We start from the raw sequence: 21,450 nt of genomic DNA on the forward strand, positions 1-21,450 counted from the left end.
TATTATTCATAACCTCTGGCCTGAAGCAGAAAGTGCTGGCTGCCAGGATAACGAGGGGGTCAGGAGGCGGGATGTAGCAGGATCCGCACGCTCGGTTTACTCTCGGGCTTTGTCAGCGCGACCGGGATTCGGACGCGGGGAGCCGATTCACCGAATCAAATAACGGATAGTCATTTCGTGTCCCGTGGCCTCTGCACGCCCCACTTTCGCGGAAATTTAAATAAACGCTTCTCCTGTTTCCGATCTCCTCCAAATTTCGAAATGCCAGACTGGATCTCCGTTCATGTTCGAGACCGCTCGCGAAATAATTGAAAAATACATTGGCGCGTCTTCGCTTCAAACTTCTGGAGCCTTTGAAACCATCTCTACTCTGGAGGAGGGAAAAAAAGACAGCTAGCAACCCAATTTTGGGGCCCGCAATTAGTAATCGAATTATTTGGATTGTACGTAACTCTACTCCGAGAAGCATTTCGGTTAGCGCCTCTTAAGTGAAAATTATCTTTGCGTTACTGAATATCGACAGAACTAATTGAGAGAACTGATTAGTATTACTTTGAAATGTTGGATATAGATAGAATAGCTCATTGCGATTTTTAGCTGCGCGGGGTGAAATTCGTAAAGGATTAGAGTTACGGACAATCCAAATAATTCGATTACCAATTGTGGGTCCTAAAATGGATTGCTATCTTTTTTTCCCCAGAGTACCTTCGATTACGGGATAACGTATAATTATAAAATATTATGTCGACATCACGAAATGTGTTCGCATGATATCGAGAAGAGAAATCTTTCTCGCACTCCGATCGGCGCAAAAATATATACGTTATATTTATAGATATTGATAGTTTGCGTTTGAAGGGAACATCCGGTTTTAAATTTCCTCGGAATATCACACAGCATGCCATCCCTTCGCCTGTCCGGCGTACTGGGGTCATCGTAAGGGGAGAGCGTGACTCAATGCGGTCACGGGGCGTCAGCCAATTAATTGATAAATCAGCATTTACGAGCGGAGTACGCTCGTAGAAATCGCCGCGCCGCGACCGCAAATACTCAATTCGGTATCTGGCCAGTACCGTGCATGATTCAGTGCGTCGCAATTATACCGCACATAAGAGGTGGGACATGCCAAAAGTTTTAAATAGTCACGAGAGAAAGTGGCTCGTAACATAAGCGTAATAATAATAAGGTACAATGAACGTGTAAAGTATCGTTAAAATAGAATCGAATAAAAAAATATAGACACATCAGAAGGATATGCCGCGAGTAAACGATAGAGACACGCGATGACTCAATTTACCAGCGTCAGTAATATGTCTAATAATTGTATAAGTATTATCTATTAACGCGTCGATCGACGATCGCTTATCTTTTCGCGATCGGAAGAAACGGCGTGGCGCATGAATTTGCATTTGCATGACCGCAGGAAATTAATTGATGCGTCTGGAAATGGCGGGTTGGCCAGACTCCGGCTACGGTACCGTGGCACATCGCCTGGCATCAATAATAATTCGTAGCCGTTATTAATCGAAGAAACGCGAGATGAGGTACGGGCGAGGCGCGGTTTCCGGGTACGCGAGTGGAGCGTGACGGCGCATAATTGCGAAACGTTAATCGGTTAATTAATAAGTAAATATCTACGGGGCGCAACGGCCGTTAATAATAGGCGAGGGACGCGCCGCGTAAACGATACACGGATGATTAATAATAACGTAATCTCGCGCTCGCTCGCCCGTTCGCTCGCTCGGTGCATTTAATGGCGCTGCCGCTGGCATGCAATCCGAATCGCGGGGGTATTCGGCACCGGCGGGGCTATGTCAGGAATTGTAATCCGTTTTCGCAGGAATCTCTCTTCTATATTTCCGTGTCCCGCGCGTCCGGATTACCCGCGCATCGGAGATGCCGCACGGACGACGTAATTCAAGGCGTGACGAATCCCTTCCCGGTTTATCAAGAATTCGCGTCGCAACGCCGAGGCGCGTTGCAAATATTAATAACAATTGAAAACTTTCGGCGAGAGAGTCGGCTTAGACAATGAGAATTTGGAAAACCGTGAATCCTGTTACGCGTATTATCGCTTCCATTGTTTCGCCCGAGTTTTATTTTAATGGTACTGTACACGTACAGTGTGTTTTCGCGGTTGTTTTACCGAACCCGACGTTGTTTCTTTTTCAACAATACAGAAAATATTCTTAGCACACGACCATTCATAATTTTGTGAAATCCAACAGTTTTGTTAGAAAAGTAGCGGAGATGCTGCAACTCTCCTCCCTGGAGATACCACGTTTCTCTTTTTTAAACCGGGATCTACTTTAGAATCATTTTAACGTTTCAACTACTTTATATTTAATTTAATTCTGATTACTGCTTTGTAGCAACTTACGGCCAATTATTATGCTGTAATAATTTATTCCTACATTTTCAGAAAAGTGAGAACAGCCAATACAAATCCATCAATAAAACTCCGCCGACTGGGCAGAGTCAATGACGACAGAACAATTGCCCTCATTATTTTGAAACAGTGAAAGTAACTTCAATCGATTCTCACCGAAAGCGTTATATAATTAAAGAAGTAGTACCGATAATATGATTCATCGATACGCCGTATCGATCGTAATCACTGACAGAGAGAAAGCCTGCCTTTCTTCCTCTAGCGCAGCGAAATCAATTTTCAGCAATTTATTGACAACGTTAAATAAATCAAGCGGAAGTACAGTCTATACATGCCGTCGGGATAGTCTTCACATCGACCATATATCGTGTCTCTAGGGAGGGCAACTTGAGCGAATGGCCAGTTTTCGAATGACCGGAACGTACCATGTCACGACACGGTTCCCTGAACTAACCCAGAGTCCGAGAATTATCCCAGAATGCAAGAGCGATCTCTCGCCCATCCGCGTCCCAGACGGTCCCGAAGGGTGGTGGCATATTCCCGGTACCAAGGCTGCTTTTAACCCCTGGCTTCGGGGGACGCTCACCAGGTGGCGATATCTCTCGGAGTGGAGGACCATAATGGCCGCCAAGGCCATCATGCTCCGCCTCTGGTAAACGCCAAGCACCGCCCAGATGGTTTCCCGGGTAACCGTCCAGACCGGCCATTTTGCCGTCGCGACCTACCACAACCTTCTCCTACGACCATGGACGGATGGTCCCCCTCCACCGGCCTCTGACCCCCTTCCAGTTCTAAAGCGTTATTCTCGTCCCCCCCGTGTCCCTTTACGTCCCCACTACCAGACAGCTCCCAGTGTGGCACCAGACTCGTGCTTGTTCCAGACGGACATTAGGAACTGGGCGGCTTCGTTCCACTAATCATCGTCTGCTAAACGATGCTCGACATTTAGCTGTACTAATAATAATGGAGAAAGGAGAGAACTCTCGTTGGGAAAGCTTTAAAATAGTTAAAAAATTCCGAATGTCAAAAAATGTATCCTTGATTTAAGACGAAGCCTAGTTTGATTTTTCCTCTAATTAAAGTAATTGTCAAAATTACACATATATTTTGACAAATAGACGAAATCGCTGCTGTTTTCTAGCATTTTTTTCTCATGAAAATGTTCGTAATCAATAATTAATAAATATAAAAATGGTTTACTAGGATAATATAAAATCTTGATACTCGCCTAAAAATTATAAATATTATCTTAAATAAGCGGTACGTAGATGCAAAATGATTGTAATTATCCGCGATACATGATATTTCGCAAAATAAACGTAAGTGGTTAATGACGTTAAATGCCGGCGCGTGAAAATAAACCACCTTGCAGTCGCGACGATGAAAACGTTATATTATCGCTTATTACGTCGAGACTTTTGGACAAGGGCAAGAAAAAGGTAATACAAAATTTTATTACATACTCCGCGATATGAAATCCCCTAAGAGAAAATGTACAGCACGTTCTTATGAAAAAAAAACAGGTGTGAACCTTCAATAGAAACTGACTAAAATAGAAAAAGAAGTAAGAGATAAAAAATGATCAACCATTGTCCTTTTAAATAATTCATTAAAATTGAAAAAAATAAAATTGTTCGATGATTATAATATTCGCAGGCGATTTAACATAAAAAAAAACAGAATCCTTGAAACATTTACATGAAAGTTTTTGAGTGCTTCCATCGAATTTATCAAATGTCAACATTGAATTCGAAGGATGTCGTGCTAACCTCACCAATCCATTTTATTGCTCATTATTCGCTTCGATTATTCGACTTTGTTTTGACGTTTAATGCCATATTTTGACGAGACACGCATGCATAAAAAATATGTAATTATCATTGATAAAGTTCGACATTATGAACTTCGGTTAATCTCCATGTGCTAATCACAGAATTGTTCAAAAATTCCAAGCTATCATTTTTCAAGAGTCAGAATAAGCAAACTAGTTCTATACTATCAAATATAATTTTGTTATTATTATATTAAATTACGATATTATATATATCGCATGTTAAATCACGCGGTAACAATTACAAAGCTCGTAACGTATCAAGGATATATCGAATCCAAAATTCTTTTATTACTCCTCGCGTTATCCGCTTCGAAACAAGATATGCTCGACGTTAGGTATCGCCCCATGGGATCTTAATTGACAGAACGGGAAGTTTTAATTGAAAAAGAGCCGTTCTCGGCGGCTCTTTCTTGAAAGGTTTATAGGTCTACGGGGATGACGCGCGACCTTGTTCACAGCGACATCGATTTTTCCATTTTGGCCTCGTTGGCCGCGAACACGAGCGAGAGCGGAATATGCGAATGCCAACTATCCAAGCCGGAGTTTTCAGCGCGGAAGAGAAAGAGAGGCCGAGGGGGAGAAAGAGAAAGAAAGAGAGCACGGCACGTCAATATCCTGTCAAGCGCCGCGCGCGTGCACATATCGATACGGCCGGCCGGCTTCCTGTTATTTCGCCGGCCTTGTTCGCCGGTCGTAACAACGCGCCGCGCCGATCCAATATTCGATTCGCGGGGGACGCGATGACGTAAGTCGCGTCTCTCGTTTCTACACACACACACACACACACATACACACACGCGTACACACAAACCTGTGCCTGTCGCGAAACGCGATTTCCCTTCTCGCCGCGCGAGAGAACTTGCAGTGGAAACGGCGGCCGCTTGTCAGACACGCGTGAAGCGAACTTTCCCTCAGCTGTCGCATCCTGTCAGGCCGAAACGACGATTTCGGGCAAACTCGCACTCGGGCTTCTTAGCCGTCAATCAGTATCCTCCGACGTGGCACGTGAAGTGATCACGTCGGATTAAAGTTTTTACTTGCTAGCCATTAAAAAATTTCTTCTGTCACGCGATTAAACCCTAGGTCCACCCGGCCAACCGCAGCTCAGTGTCGTCTATTCGTAGAGACTCAATTGGGACTTTTTTTTCGTATATTTCTACATGGATCGAAAATAATGTTCTCCGTCCAGTTCTTAATAATTCGACGCTACAGTATCGCGAATAATTTGTCGACGTAACTTATCTAATGACTTCATTATCGATGATTTCGGTGTCCAAGCAGCGTCGTTGTGCGCAAATAATTGTTCAAATATAAAAAAGAATTGATATACTCGCTCGACTTTATAAAAAGATAGTATGTATTCTCAATGCTATTCTTTGAAAAATTAAAATAAGAACTAGGTGACCTGACTGTAATATCGATCTGTACGATAATTCAGTGATAAGTCACGCCGTACAGTCCGTGCGCAACGCAACATCCTCCCCGGCGAAACTTTTCAGCGCCCTCGTGAATTATCGTATCGGTAGGAAAAAAAAATACGATACTCGCACTTTTTATTCCGTTTTTGTCACTCACGACGATCGAAGGCAGAGACTGACATTTCTTTGTGTCTTCAACGCCGGCGCTATTTGCGTAAGCGAACGTGACTTTTTACGTTCGAGTGATCCGCGAGGGATATATAAATTAAAAAAATGTTAATTTATTTTCCGTCTTTCCCCCCCTTTTTTCCGCATCGATTCGCCTCGCTGATTTTCCCAAGTCTATTTTTTTGCAACGCTTTCTGTGGCCTTATCGTTAAATACTAAATTGGAGGACACGTCAGTCAAAAACTGACTGGCTGTCCACTCTGCCGGCTCTTAATGCCGAGTTGTTATGCCACTTCCCTCGCACGTAAGCGTATTCCGGCGCTTACGAATAGTCAACGACTGGGTGTGACGTCATGAATACAATAAAGGAGAAACCGCACTACGCCAATGGAATAGAAACCACGGCGGCTTTCCAAATCGGCTTACCGAAAGTCGCAATCGTACGCAGCAGGAAGGAGGAGGATGAAATCGATTGGAATCACCGGTCAACAAGTTATTCCAAAAGGTACCTAGCTGAGAGAAAAGTCACGCGTCGCACGGAGAGGCCGATCGGGTACCACACGTCCAATTAGGGTTGGCACAACCCCCATTAAATAGTAATTTTTGGGACAGCTGTATCTGTGGTTGTCACACCCATAAATAGCGGAGACAACCACCATGCGCCTTGTGCAGCAAATTGTTAGTGAACGTTGCAACACAAAACAATGTAGATGCCCCCACTATTTATACGGCAAAACGTTTTAATTTTAGTTATTTTTGCCCTGACCGGCCTCCCCGTGCGCTTTTCGACGTATCGGACAAATTTGTAGCGTATAATTAAAAAAAACAAAACAACGATTAGTTACGTGTTTCCATTAAACACGCAAATTGAATCGCGTGTGCCGCCAATAAAAAGGTCGTAAGTTCGTCGATGTAAATTACGTGTAAACAACGTCCAGCGCTCTCTGTTTCCGCGATTTCGCGATCGTCAAACACCACGACGGACGTTTTAAATTACTGCGAGATCGGGCAGTTTTTAGCAGGAACGAATTATATTGCATTTCGCGAACGCTGCCGGTGTAGTCGGATGCTCTTTCAATCAATTTGTTTCGAATGGTAATGAAAATAATTCGATTAACTCGCATAGATAGTAAACGCCGCGTAACAAGGTTATTAAAACGAACGACGGGCCTTCAGCCGTTCAAAATAACATGTGCCCCCTACGCCCGAGTGCGAGTCGAATCAACAAGTGGAACAAAAAATTTTTTCCAACGTGCGCGAAACGACGTGCATGTTTACACATCGTGTTGTAAGCAAACGCAAACCCCCGCCGTGACAAATGCAAATTGCTTGGTGTGATTTCGGTAAGAACACAACGGAGAATTACGTTAATCCATTATAAGCTGCCATCAATCTACAGGCTGTACAACCCATTTTTGGGGCCCACAATTAGTGAACGAACTATTTGGATTGTTCGTAACTTTACACTGACAAAAAAATTTTTTTAACTAAGTAAACAGGTTCACTTATAATTATTTTTTTACCGAAGTAAATATTTATTCCATTTAAATGAAAATGTCAAATTTCAAGTAAATCTGTGTATTACATTAAGTGAATTAATTTAAATCATTACATTTTCTACATTCAACTAAAGATTTTGCGAGATAGAGAATACTATTTATTAAATGACATCATTGTTTTTGTCAAATAAGTGTGACAGGATTTTATACCGAACACACGGCGGAATACCACGTGATCGAAACCGAAAAGATCAAAGGGCCAACAGAGAGTGGACATACTAGTTATACTATGACAGAAACGTTGTAGCCATCTCACGAGATCACTTCTTAAGGCCTGCGTCCGCGATACTAGAATCTGGTCCAGGTTCTAGCATCGTGGACACAGGTCTTTATATCCTTTCATCATGACAGTTGCGATTTAGGATGAAGATAATCGTTGCTTTTAATTGTAAATGAACGATGGTATGCTAATTGTAAATTAGAGATGTTGGTTTAATTAAGTCACCGTAAAACTTCTATTAAACACGCTAATTAGTTGACTGGGACAATGAGAAAATTATCTCTGCGTCGCACAAAATAATTCTCGCCAGATTATTGTCGCGACAAAGATACAAAAGGTTCGCAACCACGAAGACACGAAAGCCTCGATAAAAAGGAACCACGAAATCAAAACTACGAGGAAACTTAGACACTTGGCAAGCGGTAGAAATGAAGGCTCGCCTTCGAGTGGGGGGGAAAAAATTGATTTCCAACAGAAGCAATGATTTCCGGGTAATTCAATTTAAATTGATCGCATGGTCGTTGCCCCGCATTCTTCCTTGGAGAATAAATGCATACTTTTTTTTGCACTCTTCGCACTCACGGCCGTTGCATCGCGAATCACAAAACGAGAGAGCGACGGGTTCGCGGGAGTTTGCGTTCTCGTCGGGTCGCACCGGCTCTTTCTTCATTTCGCGTCGCCGGCACTGACAGTTATTCAGCAGTGCCGTGTGCCGGTGACGGCGGAACCGTTACCGTCCCGAATCTCTCGCCGCGTCATTAGTTTTGCTCTTATTCATTCCGCGCGCGCGACCGGGTGGGACTCCGTGAATGCACGAACGAGCGCGCGATTTCGCGATCGCGGCGATGCGCGCAAAAGGCGGCTCGCATTCGGCAATTTCTTGGCACTCCTTATCGTTCCGGCAATTTGCGCGAGGTTTTGATTTACGGGGATCGAAAGCGAGTGTCAACGAAATACCCGGAAAGTTTTTACCGACTCGTTTACGACCTCATAACTAAACTCTTACTGCACGCGCAAATGGCGATTTGCTTGTTCGCCGATGCGGAATTAATTTAAAAGACGTATTTCCTTGTAGAGAAATTATTCTTAAAAAAAAAACAACGTTACTCTTTCGTCTCTTTGCCGTTCTTTAAAATGTGCTTCCTGGCGTAGACAGCGAGTAATATTCAGCTTTGTGTATTCCCCAGTCCATTATGGGTCGACTATCCGCCGTAATAAACGGTCTCGCAATAATCGAGATATTTATTGCGCACTATTCGAGCATACGATATATCGCCGACGACGTCGATTATAATTTACGGAGCGGAACGCAACTACGCACGTCGAAATGACGATAACAGAAGAATGCTTTCAGCGTGGATGTGCACACATGTCGGGATATTTACACAAAAATCTCCGACATTTTACCGGGAACAAAGGCCGCGCTCGTTCTGTGCGAGTCCAAAGTGGAGTTTCGGCGACGCAGGGCGAAGGTGTACCCCGCCGCGAGGTTTCGTTTCCGTCGACGACGAGAGGAGGGGAAAAAAAGGGGGAGGGTGGGGGAAAGCAGGGTGGAAGAACGGGCCGTAGTTTCCGCGAGAAAAGGGTAACACGGGAAACGCGCGGGAACGGTCGGATAAAAAGGGCGCTCGTCGTTGCGTGCCTCATGCGAAACTCACACGAGTCGTCGTCGTCGTCGTCGATGAAGCGCCCGCGCAAAGTGCATCGAGTGCGCGCACGCACGCGTGCATCCGAGGGACACGCACGTCCGTACGGACGAACCGTGACACACGCACGTATGGGGACGAGTGCGTTCTTGAAATGTGAACTCTATTTCCCGGGGAATTGCAAGTAGAGAGAGAAAAGGGAGCGAGCGAAAAAGGGAATAAAAGAGACCGGTAAGGGGAATGAAAGAGAGAGAAAAAGAGAGGAAGGGCAAAGAAGTGCGTGCTTCTGTGTAAAAGAATTTTTTTTCCACTCCCCCCTCTCTCTCTCTCATCCTCGACGTTCTTTTCTTTCCGCATTTCCTCTTTCGCAGTCCTTTGGTCTACGCGCGCTGTTAAATATTCCGTTTTACATCGCTAAATATTCTGTTTCGCGCAAAATATACAACAGCTAAGGTGGCTATTACTCGCAAAATGTGGCGACTCCAAAAATTTTACGTCTCTTATTATTAATATGAAAAACACATTTACTTATCCATTCCTGTATTTTGAAACTGTTATTTCGTGTGGTCACTGCAGTAAAAAAAAACTCTCGCGTGTTTTTGTCCTTTGTCCTTTTAATTTGTCGGCTTTCTGCCTTTCCGAGTGGACTTTTTTTTTATGTACTCGCGTATTTTCGCGAAAATAGGCCGCGTGAAGAGAAGCTGTTGAGTGCATGGAGAGTAGTTGCGTTGGTGAGTGCAATGTGCATGGCTCCGTGAGAGTCAATGAGCGAGCGAGAGAGAAAAAGAGAGAGAGAGGGAGAGAGGCGCCGAGAAATGAAGGTAGCGAGGACGAGAACGGCGCAACGCTAGCTAGTGATGGTGACCTCTTTCTGGACCTGCCGCCTGTCAGTAGTAAGTAGTTGCGCGATAGAATGCTCGAAGAAGCGAGCGCCAGCAAGTACTGCAAAGAGCTTATTTCTTTCTTCGCGCGCTTTTAGTTGTCCCGTATTGCGCGATGCATGCGAGATTGCAATTGCCGGCATTCGACGAATGCGAAACGAAAGAGTGTAACGCGGTAACTGTTCGCAAATTGTTTTACGGCGAAATGGATCGAGCCTCGCTTTAGGCAGCTTTTAAATAGTCCCGAAACTCGGAATAAAGTGCTATTCGTAATTTTGTGATGTGCCGTGTAATATGAGAAATGAATTGAAGAGTCAGAAAATGTATCTATATATATATATATAAAATATCTGTTAAAATATATACATATATATATATCGCGGCATATTAAAGTCTAAAATAGAACTCTACTCTGAAATTTGACGCAAATTATTAGATTGTTCAAGTTTAAAACATGCTTTTCATCTTAAAATGATAACGATTGTAGAAATATGAGGAGCTATCATTGGGCAATTTTAAAATATAATTCTTTTTAACTGAAATTAAATTTACACTTTTTAATCAGTTATATTTGCGCACTGTATCTTATCTTTCTGAAGTAAGTGACTGATCCAAAAGCAATTAGTATACGAGATTTAGTCCTGTTGCTGATCCATTGATGTATTTTTATCTCGTACATATCAAATGACGCGGCACAGATCACTTTCTACACGGCGGATAGGAACGAAACTGGGTCAGCGCAATCACGAAAATTAAAAAAAAGCCTCCTTTTGTTTGAGAAAAATATATAGAAGGAATATATTCCACGCGCGGAGCGTGCAGCAGCGTGTGCCTTTGTTTCGCGATCTCTGCAGAAATCTTTAAAACGCGGAGTTATATACGAGTATAGTGAACGGACGACATGCAGAATAACCGCTAAATTTTGAAAAAAAAAATGCCCGCGCCATATACCACTTTGCGCGCACGTATTAGGATTTCAGCATTGTAGTGTAACATAAATAACAAATACGACGAAAAATATATAATAAAAGTATTACGCTTCGAACTGTTCCCTTTCTGGGGCGTTTTCGCGCAAAGCTTCTGGCCGCACACAAAAATGTGAAAAGCACGGTGGCTCGTATTAGAAAAAAAAAATATATGTATTAAAAAAATACAACAAAAGGGAGAACTACATAATTCTCGAAAAACCCGGTCATCCGCGGTTACGAAGTCTGAATGTATTTTTGCGGCACAGTGAAGCGCTTCGGAAAATCGCTTTGTATATGAATTCGCGCGGAAACAATAGTTCGTCACCCAATGGGATACCACCACCCCTCCAACCCCCGTGTCCCGTCCCGTTCAACCCTGCCGTCTATCTCGATACCCCATCCAGGTCGAACTTCTAGTTGTACTTCTATAGTGCTTTTCCGCCTGTCGGTACTTCTCGGTGTCACGCGCGGTTCTCTGTCATCTCTCGCCTGTCACCATACGTACCTATTGTCAGCGCCATTGTGGACTTGGTCGTATATTCTCGCCAGCGTTTACGTCTCGTATGGTTCGTCGGCGAAAGAGAGAGAGAGAGAGAGAGAGAGATATGTGTGTAATTGAAGAGAAAGAGAGAGGCAACGAGGAAGGACATAAAGGAAAGGAATAGGCCGCGCGACGACGAGGGAAGGGGTGCCCTCTTTTCCGTCTGCGTACATATGACGGCATGCCCGTGTGTACGCGGGGATACCACCACCGGAAGTTGGAGGCCACCGCCTGACCTTGCGTCGGTTGGTCGGTCGGTCGGTTTCAACTCTGGCGAGCAGCCCCGTTCAAACACTCGATTACATATCGGGTGTCTCGCGAGTGTCGCACCGATGCGAGCCGATGCCGCACTCGAGTTCGTTGGACGTGTCGCTTGGAAAGTTTGCCGGAAACTTTCGAAAAGTCTCGGCTAATTATGATATGTGAAATTTTTACAGAAACGTAGCGAACGACAAACGGTTGACGGATACCGTATTATTGCTACTCAAATAACGTCGATCTTGTAACAGCTGATCCATATATGTGTCGCAGCGCGTACGAAATTTAATATTGAAATAACGTGGAAGCACCAATTATTAATTATCTCAAATAAGATTGAGATTTCGGATATAAACTCTCTTTTGTTTCTGCCACTTTGTCACAAATATCAGAGAGATTGAGTAACACGTATGTGCAATTAGATATAATACGACTTATTCATTATGCATAAAATTATTAATATTTCTGTCAAACGCAACATATCTCATAGATGAATGCGGTCTAGATTCGCGGAACGCAATATCGACCGAACGGAAAGCAAAATATCTTCGCAGCCGCGAAATTGCAGCCTTCGGTACAGCTGTGCAAGTATTGATCGTTTCGACGTTTGGTATATTTTTTGAGCTCCCTACGTAGCATTTCGAGGACGTTTCGGGAGTATCGCGCTAGCAACAGCCTGTCGCGGCGAATCGGAATATCTGGCGCGGCGTTAAAACCGATATGCAATCCGGCGAAGAGAAGCAGGTCGTTCTACTTGGAGAAATATTGATCGGTACCGCAACTTCGATATACTTGGACACTCGTGACGCGGACGGGCGAAAAGTTGGTCGCTGTATAAGATCGGATATGGACCCCTTTAACAGGCTGGAACCGTAATATAGGGCATTCAAGCCGATAGAACAATATTTCCTTTCTCCCCACGGGCGATCGGATTTTCCTCGCCGCCGAAAGGAAAGGAAAAAAAAGAAAGTTTCGCCGTAACGATTAGCCATCTAAATTAACCTGACTTGTCAAATGACTTCTCGTAGGGGAAGTCTTTTTCTCGCGTTTCGTTTCCTTCGTTCGGAATTTATATTGTCATTCGTGACGAATTTAACACGATTTTTAACATGACATAAAGAGATAGATAGACAATTTATGCACCTATAAACACGCCGATATCCGGAATGCGAACGAAATAAGTACGTCAGAGTCTTGGCTTATGCAGTTTTCAACTGTTTACCGTTCTACATATGATTAAATTTAAACGTCATGCATCGACATAGAACCTTGAATTATTATCGAATATTATTGTCGAATTTCTAAATATTCTAGAAATTCTATAAATGTCGCTACGGTAGCTATTTAAATAATATTAGACATATTCCAATTAGATATTTCCAAGGGAATTAAATAGAATAATGTATATTGGGACAAGCATAAATTGTATTAATATAGACGGTAAATTAATATTTTACTTGTTATCAATTTAAATATAACATTCGATTCTAACTGAGAAACTCAGCACGCGATGTATTTCCCGAGGGGGAAACCGCTGACCAAAATCTTGTACACCAATGCCCACTAATGCCCAGTGGGCATTACTTTATCTTATCATCTTATTTCATCTTACTTTATCTTATTATACCTTTATAATGCCCCAGCGAGGCCTAATGCCCAAACTAATGCCCCCAAAAATGCCTAGTAATGCCCAGTAATGCCGCAAATCTGTACACCACAATGCCCTCGGCGGCTTACCCCTCGGTTTATTCCTACATCCAAAAAGATGAGAATGAAATTCGCGATCACTCTGCCATTCGCGCATCGTGTTATTCCACGCCTGTGTGCGCACATACGTGAACATTATATAGCGATTATGCGTTACCGATTATCCTCGCCGCGAAGGATAGCGACGGCGGTTACAAAAACTGCATTCCAAACTGCAAGAAAATAAAACCTTGCGCGATTCCCACGTTACGTATATTCGAACGTCGATTCGAAATATATCGCGTCGGGCCGTAAATAAATAAGGCGCTCGCGGAAAGTAGGCTTTGGGGAGCAATCGATAACCGCACACACATACACACATACACACACACAACGTATACTCGCGCCACGTTTCAACATACCGGGCGTCGCCGGACTCTACACGAGATTTCCCGGATAGCCCTGTGCACACACGTACGTGTGCACGCACGCATATGTAACAACGTCGGAAGTGGCGATGTTGCACGGCCCCGTTGCGCGAAGAAGGGCGCAAAGGCGCCTTGAATAAATCACTCGAGGAAACGCAAGACGCGGCGCGGCCCCCCCGCCCGGTACAAGCGAAGAGGACGCGACGCGGCGACGGGACGCTAGATCAGAAAAGCGCCGAGCGAGTGATGCAAGACGTAACTGTTATGCAAATCACGTAAATTGCACTTCCTCTCAACGTCTTCATCAACCGACGGCGAATATTGTCACAGGAATCATACCTTGCGGCCTCGTAATCCGCTTCTCGCGGGCGATTCGATTTTCGATACGCTTCTCAATTGAGTTTGATAATGCAAAATGACAATGTTGTCGGCGTAAACTTTAAATATCTATTTTAGGGCGTTGTACAGCGATGGACAAAATGGCTGCGGCACTTTTTCTTGAGTTTGGGAACGTGCATTTGGATTCAGGTTTACGTTCCGAAACATTTTCTCCGAAAATTTTACTTGAGAGATAGATCGAAAACGCTCAAAATGGTTTCGGAACGGCCATCGAGTGAACCCATTCCTCAGAGAGGAAGATTTTGGAACGAGGGAAAAACCGCTGAGGGCATTGTGGTGTACAGATTTGCGGCATCACTGGGCATTTTTGGGACATTAGTTTGGGCACTAGGCCTTGCTGGAGCATTATAAAGATAAAATAAGATAAAATGAGATAAAGTAAGATAAAACAAGATAAATAATATAAAATAAGACAATAAGCTAAAGTAAATGCCCGCTGGGCATTAGTGGGCGTTGGTGTACGAGATTTAGATCAGCGGTTTCCCCCTCGTTTTGAAACGTAAGGGCCTGAGCAGAATGGCTGTCTTGTATTCTTAAGACAATGTTTCAAATCTTTGCCTGGTCTACGAGTCGTTGGTCGTTAGTCAGAAGTCAGAACTATATGCCGGTCCTTTTTCTTCCACCCAGGAAGGAAAAGGATCAACGTACAGTTGCGACTTCTGACTACTGTCTAACGACTCATTGTAGACCGGGCTTTAAAGTAACGCACAATAACTGTCTTCTGACTTAAGAATACAAGACAGCCATGCTGCTCAGGCCCTAACCCTGAATCTAAATGCACGTTCCTAAAAAAAAGGGTGTCGCAACCTTCTGTCCATCACTGTATTCGTAAAATTCGTGGACTACTTCGCTGCACCGTGATCCGTCTCAATTTGAGAAATATCGTGGACGGACACGGCATCTATCACAAAAACATAACGTGAAATATTCAAAGTAAATGGCGAAACCGACGAGAAATGTGTTAATTCTACGATATCCTCGTTCGCGAAAATTTTAACAGTTTTTTTTATGTACATTAATGACAAATAACGTCTAACGCTTTATTTTCTGTCTCTTATACGTGTATACTGGTGGTATACGCGTGTAAGATTATTTCAAATACGTAGACGTTCCATTGTAGTAAAGATTTTATCTCCGTTTTCATTCATTCGCCCGCATTTTTCCATTAAGAGATGCACACTATGTTGAATAGAGCGAGTCCATTAGCAGAATTGTAAATATCACGCTATCTACATTTTTCTACGCGTCCGTGCTTAACGCATTAACGGTCGTAAGGGAGAGATGGCCGTTATTTTCAACGTGACAGCACGCGTGGGGAGCAAACGCGTAAACACGCAGGACTAGAACAACATGTAGGTGGCACGCGCGATCGAGCTGTCAGCTATAATTAAAGGCATTTTCATTAAATTCGCGACGGCGGGATGAAACGACTAGAACTGCCAGGCCGCTCAACGGGGCGGCGCGTGAGGTCTCAACTGTCTTACTAACTTGAGCCCCGCAGAGATTTATCGAGACCTCTGCAATACCGCAGAAGCCTTCTTTATCCCTGTGAAGTTGGTCCCATCGCTCAAATTGATTTAACTACCCGTGCCCATAATCTATTTCTCAAAACTGTGATACTAGCGTACATTAAATTAGCTCTTGCACGCTCAATCGATATAACGTTACGTCGCGCTAATTATTGCGCGTATCTTCTCACGCGATGAAAATTTTCATCATTCTGCCGGCCCCAAGAATGGGAGACATGTATTCATTTTCGATTAAACAAATTATCGCTAATCAGTAACGTTTGTTACCGCCTTCGAGGGCTAAGGTAAGCACACTCGGTTACGTCTACGTGCCTGCACCCACAACTGTGAAATAAACAGAAACTAATCCACCGGTCGAAAACATAAAAGCCGCGCGTCGGGGGATTAATCCGCGATGACTCGTTCCAGGCACCAGGGCGTGACGCACACGATTAATTACCGCGCTCCGTGCAAAAAAAAGGGACACTTTGGGGCGCGCGTGCGGACGTAGATGCACGCGCGCAAAGTTCGAGCGGAAGCTCGTTTCCCCGATGACGGCGAGGCAAAAACGTCCCGCGCCGTCGCGAGCAAGTGCGCGCCGGTGGTAACGCGAGAAACGGATTAGGCGAGGAATCTCGTTAATGATGCCGTTAATTAATTTAATGCGATTCTCGCCGATAATCGTTCGAGTAAATTACTCGCGCTCCGCGAGATTCGCGCTCTTTCATTACCGGTGCGGTCCGCGCAGCGCGTGACCGGTGCTCGCCTCTCATTAAAATTAATAGAGCGTTCGTTTTCGAATCGTTCTCTTTCCTTTGAAGGTTTGGATTATCATCGTACGGGGGGAAAAAAATTAAGATTCGAGAAATTAAAGTGAAAACGACCTACAATTCGCGATACTTTAATTTACAAATTACTACCTTCGATTTTTGCACTTTGCTTCGTCAGCGGTTTGACTTGACAATCTCCTAGATTCTCGGCGGGTCTAGTAGCGCCGGAGGATCTCTGGCTATGTTTGCGACAGCCGAATGATGGAAGGTGAAAATATGGAAATCCAAAAATAGCAACGCGCCGCGGGCACGCCGACGACGCGGACATTCCCGGCGGGGTAGCAGGGGGGACGAGGGTGGAGATTCGATATTTCAAGCCCCTACGCCCGTATCTGGGCGTTGCCCGATAAACCGGGTTGTCGCGGGGCGCGTGACCACGGACGATGGACGAGAGAGAAGAGAATCGACGAGGAGTGCGGACAAGTAACCGCGTGCTCTCGCATTATTGTGCACAGAGACAGTAACGAAACAAAGTCAATTTTGCGAGATGAAAGAAATTTTTCCAACAAATTTTTTATAACATTGTAAATTTAATTAATTGTATTAATTAAAAGTTTGATCCCCCCCGCCCTGATTTAATTAAATTTAATTAAAAACTAATTACGTTTAATATCAATATGTAAAAAAGTGTGTTGTGAAAAATCAAAGCTAAGCAGCACTCGCGTTCTGCATATTATCATTAAATATTATCTTTGTCTACAAATTTCGTTGAAGCATTTATTTTCTCGAAAGAGAAAGCAAGAAGATTAACGTTTCGACAAAATTGTTAGGCTTAACCACACAATAAAGCAATGTTTTATATCTATTACCTTCTAATCTCTCGCATTTCGTGCGAAATGTGATTAATTTAGAGAAATCGATACGCACCCGCGCCACAAATATTCGATGTATTGCGCAAGGATATCAATGTCATCATTAATTGAGAATGTGCGAAAAAGGGATGCGCGTACATGGTGGGATTCGCTTTAATTAAACTCCTTCGACTGATTAAGTCTCCCCTCTCTTTTCGGGACTATACTTGGGCTGTGAGTGGATACACCCTTGCCGGATTCGGATACACCCTTGACAGTAAATTTAGCGAAGGACAGTAACCCCAGCGTTGCTATTCATCCAACTATTACTAGCGTATCCCGACGCCCAGTTTTCTAATTAACTCAAAGCCCAAGTTATTTGTAATATTCGATAGAAGTCCTATCTTTATATTGTTCATAAGTTAGAAAATGTGATTTTTGCTAAAAAAAATAATAAGTACCTAGAAGTTTTTGAAAAGAAATAAATATTGTCCACTTCTTAGATTAATAATTTTCCTAATAATTTTAAATCAGAAAAACTTTTTAGGTAAAATAGTTGTATAGATCGTAAATTCTACTCGTCTAAACTTCTCTTTAAACAATTGCAAATTTTTACATACATTTTTACGTATGCCAGTTACTAATCAATCTAATATTGGACAAGATGTATTCTTCATATTTTTTAATTAAATATGAAGGATAAGTTGTTTTCTTATCAAGTCATTTTATTGGCCTAAAAATCGTTATCGGTATCTGTTAGACGTTTGCACCAATTGAGGATTGACTTGCTCACGTTCGCGAATTTACGCGTACGTCCTTCTTGCACAGATATAACTTTGTGCGACGTCTTGAAGCAACCGGAAGGAAATTTTATTGCTCCGAATTGCCGGCACTGAATGTTCGCGTTCAGAGGCGAAAATTACGGGCCAGTTACGTTCGTTGACAGGTCGATTGCATCGCAGATAAATAGAGCTGTCAATTGACGACGACGAGCTTTTCCTTGCCATTTACTTTCCTGTCGTTCGTTACGGTCATCGGGTAGACAGCGTCTTCTCTTTACGTAATTAGAACATGCGATGAAGAACTTAATACATTACGACTTTCCCAACCATATGTCCTTAAATTATCTTTCACCGTTTAGTCGGTACGCAATCATCGTGGACGACTTAATTACGACTACCCCAGCTTAATCGTTGCTCGCGATACTTTTTCTATCAATTAGTTGCGATGCTCATCGACTATAATTATCATCTTGCTGGATTATTCATTATGGTAGTTTCTCTTCGATTATATTTGTCATTGCCACTCCTCTATTTTGCGCACCTTAGCATGCGCGGCCTCATGACGGATTATGTCAGAACGTGAGAGACAAGGGCGTGGACCAAATGCGTAAAAAGATGTAACATTTCTCTTTTAGATAAATGAAAGTACTTTCGGCCAATTGTATCCGGCTCAGACTTAACGATGTTACTTACATATATTCTAATTTTATTATTGAATGTCCGATTCTGTATCTTGTTAAATTAAAATATAACGCTATTACTCATTTTTAGGAGTCGCGTTTCAATCATTCTTTGGCGCACAATTTGGCGGAAAATATGAGAAATTATCACTCGATATTTCTACCATAATATAATTTTAGCATTTTAATTAATTAGTTTGTTATTAAGTTTATATGCAAAACAGTTAATTATACTAATGACATGAAGCATATTATTAATAAAATTACAGCGTTTCCTACATAATGTACCATAAATTTAATCTATAAAAATTAATGAAATATTTACGATAAGCTTTTTAAAATATTCACGATAAGTTATTTGTGTTATTATGTTTGTTAAAAACCTATTAATAAAAACAAAAACTATAAAAATTCATAATTTGTATGCTGCATTGAAGAAGCTTAATCGCAAAAAGCAGATTTTTACTTTAGGAAAGTCACGTTTGTGTGTATATATATATATATATATATATATATATATATATATATATATTTATATAATATAATTTAATAAAAAAGAAATTAATTTGTATATTTATATCACAACATTTGTGATATTTGAACTATACGATAATTGGAATCGAAAACATATGCTGCCATTTCATCAAAAGGCGGATTAAAGATAAAATTTACATGCATATATTTAAAAAACAGCATAACAATATTTGTCAGCATTAATGAGAGAAATAATTAAATGAAATATAGTTGATTAATAAGACGCATAAATAGAGTACAATACAAATAATGATATCGATAATTAAATAAATATATAAAATTAATAACAAATAATTGACATTCTCCGTTAAAAATGTAGCTCGCATGTGCGAAGATGCAGGCAAAATGTACGTTATATGCTGTGAATAATGTCGGCGATGAAAGAGAAGTGCTCTCACGGACAGACACGTAACATCGTCGCATCCCCTTTAAGGTGGACTCTCTAACTGCACGAATACATGATCGCCCATTCAATCGAGGCGAACCACGATTTTAGATCTAAATCGCGAAGAAATATTAACGAGTAATTCGCCGAGAAATGAAATCAATTAATTCCTACAAATTTACGTTTAACGTAAATTTTTTAATACGAGAAAACAGTTATATTCGGTCTTCAGTTATATGAATGTATGTATACTGTTATCCTCCGATGTCACCAACTTCACAAAATAAATTAATAATAATATCTATTCAATTTCAGAATTATAAGAATCGCGAGCGTAAGATTGTAACTTACGGTTTGCAATATTCGAAGAGTCGTAATAATAAAAATTAATAAGCACATAGAAAGTGCTCCTAGGCTAAAAGTGTGTAAAAAAGATACTAGTTGTTTTTAACAGAGTTTAGACTCATTTATAAAAATTAATGCAACTTTAAAGATATAAATTAGGAAAGTTATTACGAGCTAAAAAACGTGAATCAAAACGCTTCTCGCAATATTCTCGTACTTGCGACCGATGAATTATGCGGTTAATAGTCTGCCTGCAATATTCATTGTCAACAAAAACTTATTGTTAACATCATGATTACATCAACGCAAATATAAATTACAGACGTAACATCATGTTGTCAAGTTTACCTCACACACGTGCGCGAGGGTTAACGTCACAAGAAACACGCCTGAGTATTTTGTACGAGTGTTATTATTGCACGTCAATAGAGCAATACTGACGTTTTAACGTTTAGTAAAAGGGAAAATGAAATTTAGAAGAAAGAGAGAGTAGACTACTATGTGGTCTACGTCTCTTGAACCACATCGCAGAAAGAGCCACTCACATGGCAATTATTTTTTATTACCTCCGTTAAACTATTCGGCGAGACGTTCCTACATTTAGAATGGGCGCTGAAAGCGCGGCGCGCGATGGAGGGTAATTTATTCAATAACCCGTCATTATTTCGATATTACCCCTGTGTTTTTAAATAGATACAATTTCGGCCGAACTGCCAATTATCATTTACGGTACGTTTGAGCGTATGAACGGGAGAGGCGCATGAGAAATGCACATCGAAACGGAATTGCATAATCAAATACCAGGGTCACCACTGTATATATTAATGGAATCATTGGCATATGAAATATTTTTCAAGTCGTCGTACGCCTTGAAAGAGTAAGAATTAATTTTTGTTTAACGCGAGTGCTATTCTTACTAGATTACTCTGTCACTCATCACGCGTTTTTAATTTTTAACATTTTATATTCCTATTATTCGATGTTTTAACTACCGATTCGCGCATCAATTTAATTTTTCTTGAAATCCGAATAAACTTTTTGCAAATAAACCGAAAAATAAGATAATAAAATTCACAAGGCTCTGATGTTAAAACACAAATATAAAGTAATGAGGGAATAAGATGTTAGTGTCCAAGTGATTTTAATTTTTTAATTTATTGCGAAAAATTCACCTCAGCCAGGGTTTGAACCTGGATCTCA

General features: G+C 42.0%; 1 protein-coding gene across 1 annotated transcript in view; it reads right to left on the bottom strand.

Moving 5' to 3' along the window:
- Positions 1-21,450, bottom strand: part of LOC105564380 (probable JmjC domain-containing histone demethylation protein 2C) — a 321,095-nt gene that overhangs the window by 264,137 nt on the left and 35,508 nt on the right. The window lies entirely within an intron of this gene.

Source organism: Vollenhovia emeryi, unplaced genomic scaffold (assembly GCF_000949405.1).
Source record: "Vollenhovia emeryi isolate VEMERY1.0 unplaced genomic scaffold, V.emery_V1.0 DF939166.1, whole genome shotgun sequence".
Classification (NCBI taxonomy): Eukaryota; Metazoa; Arthropoda; class Insecta; order Hymenoptera; family Formicidae; genus Vollenhovia; species Vollenhovia emeryi.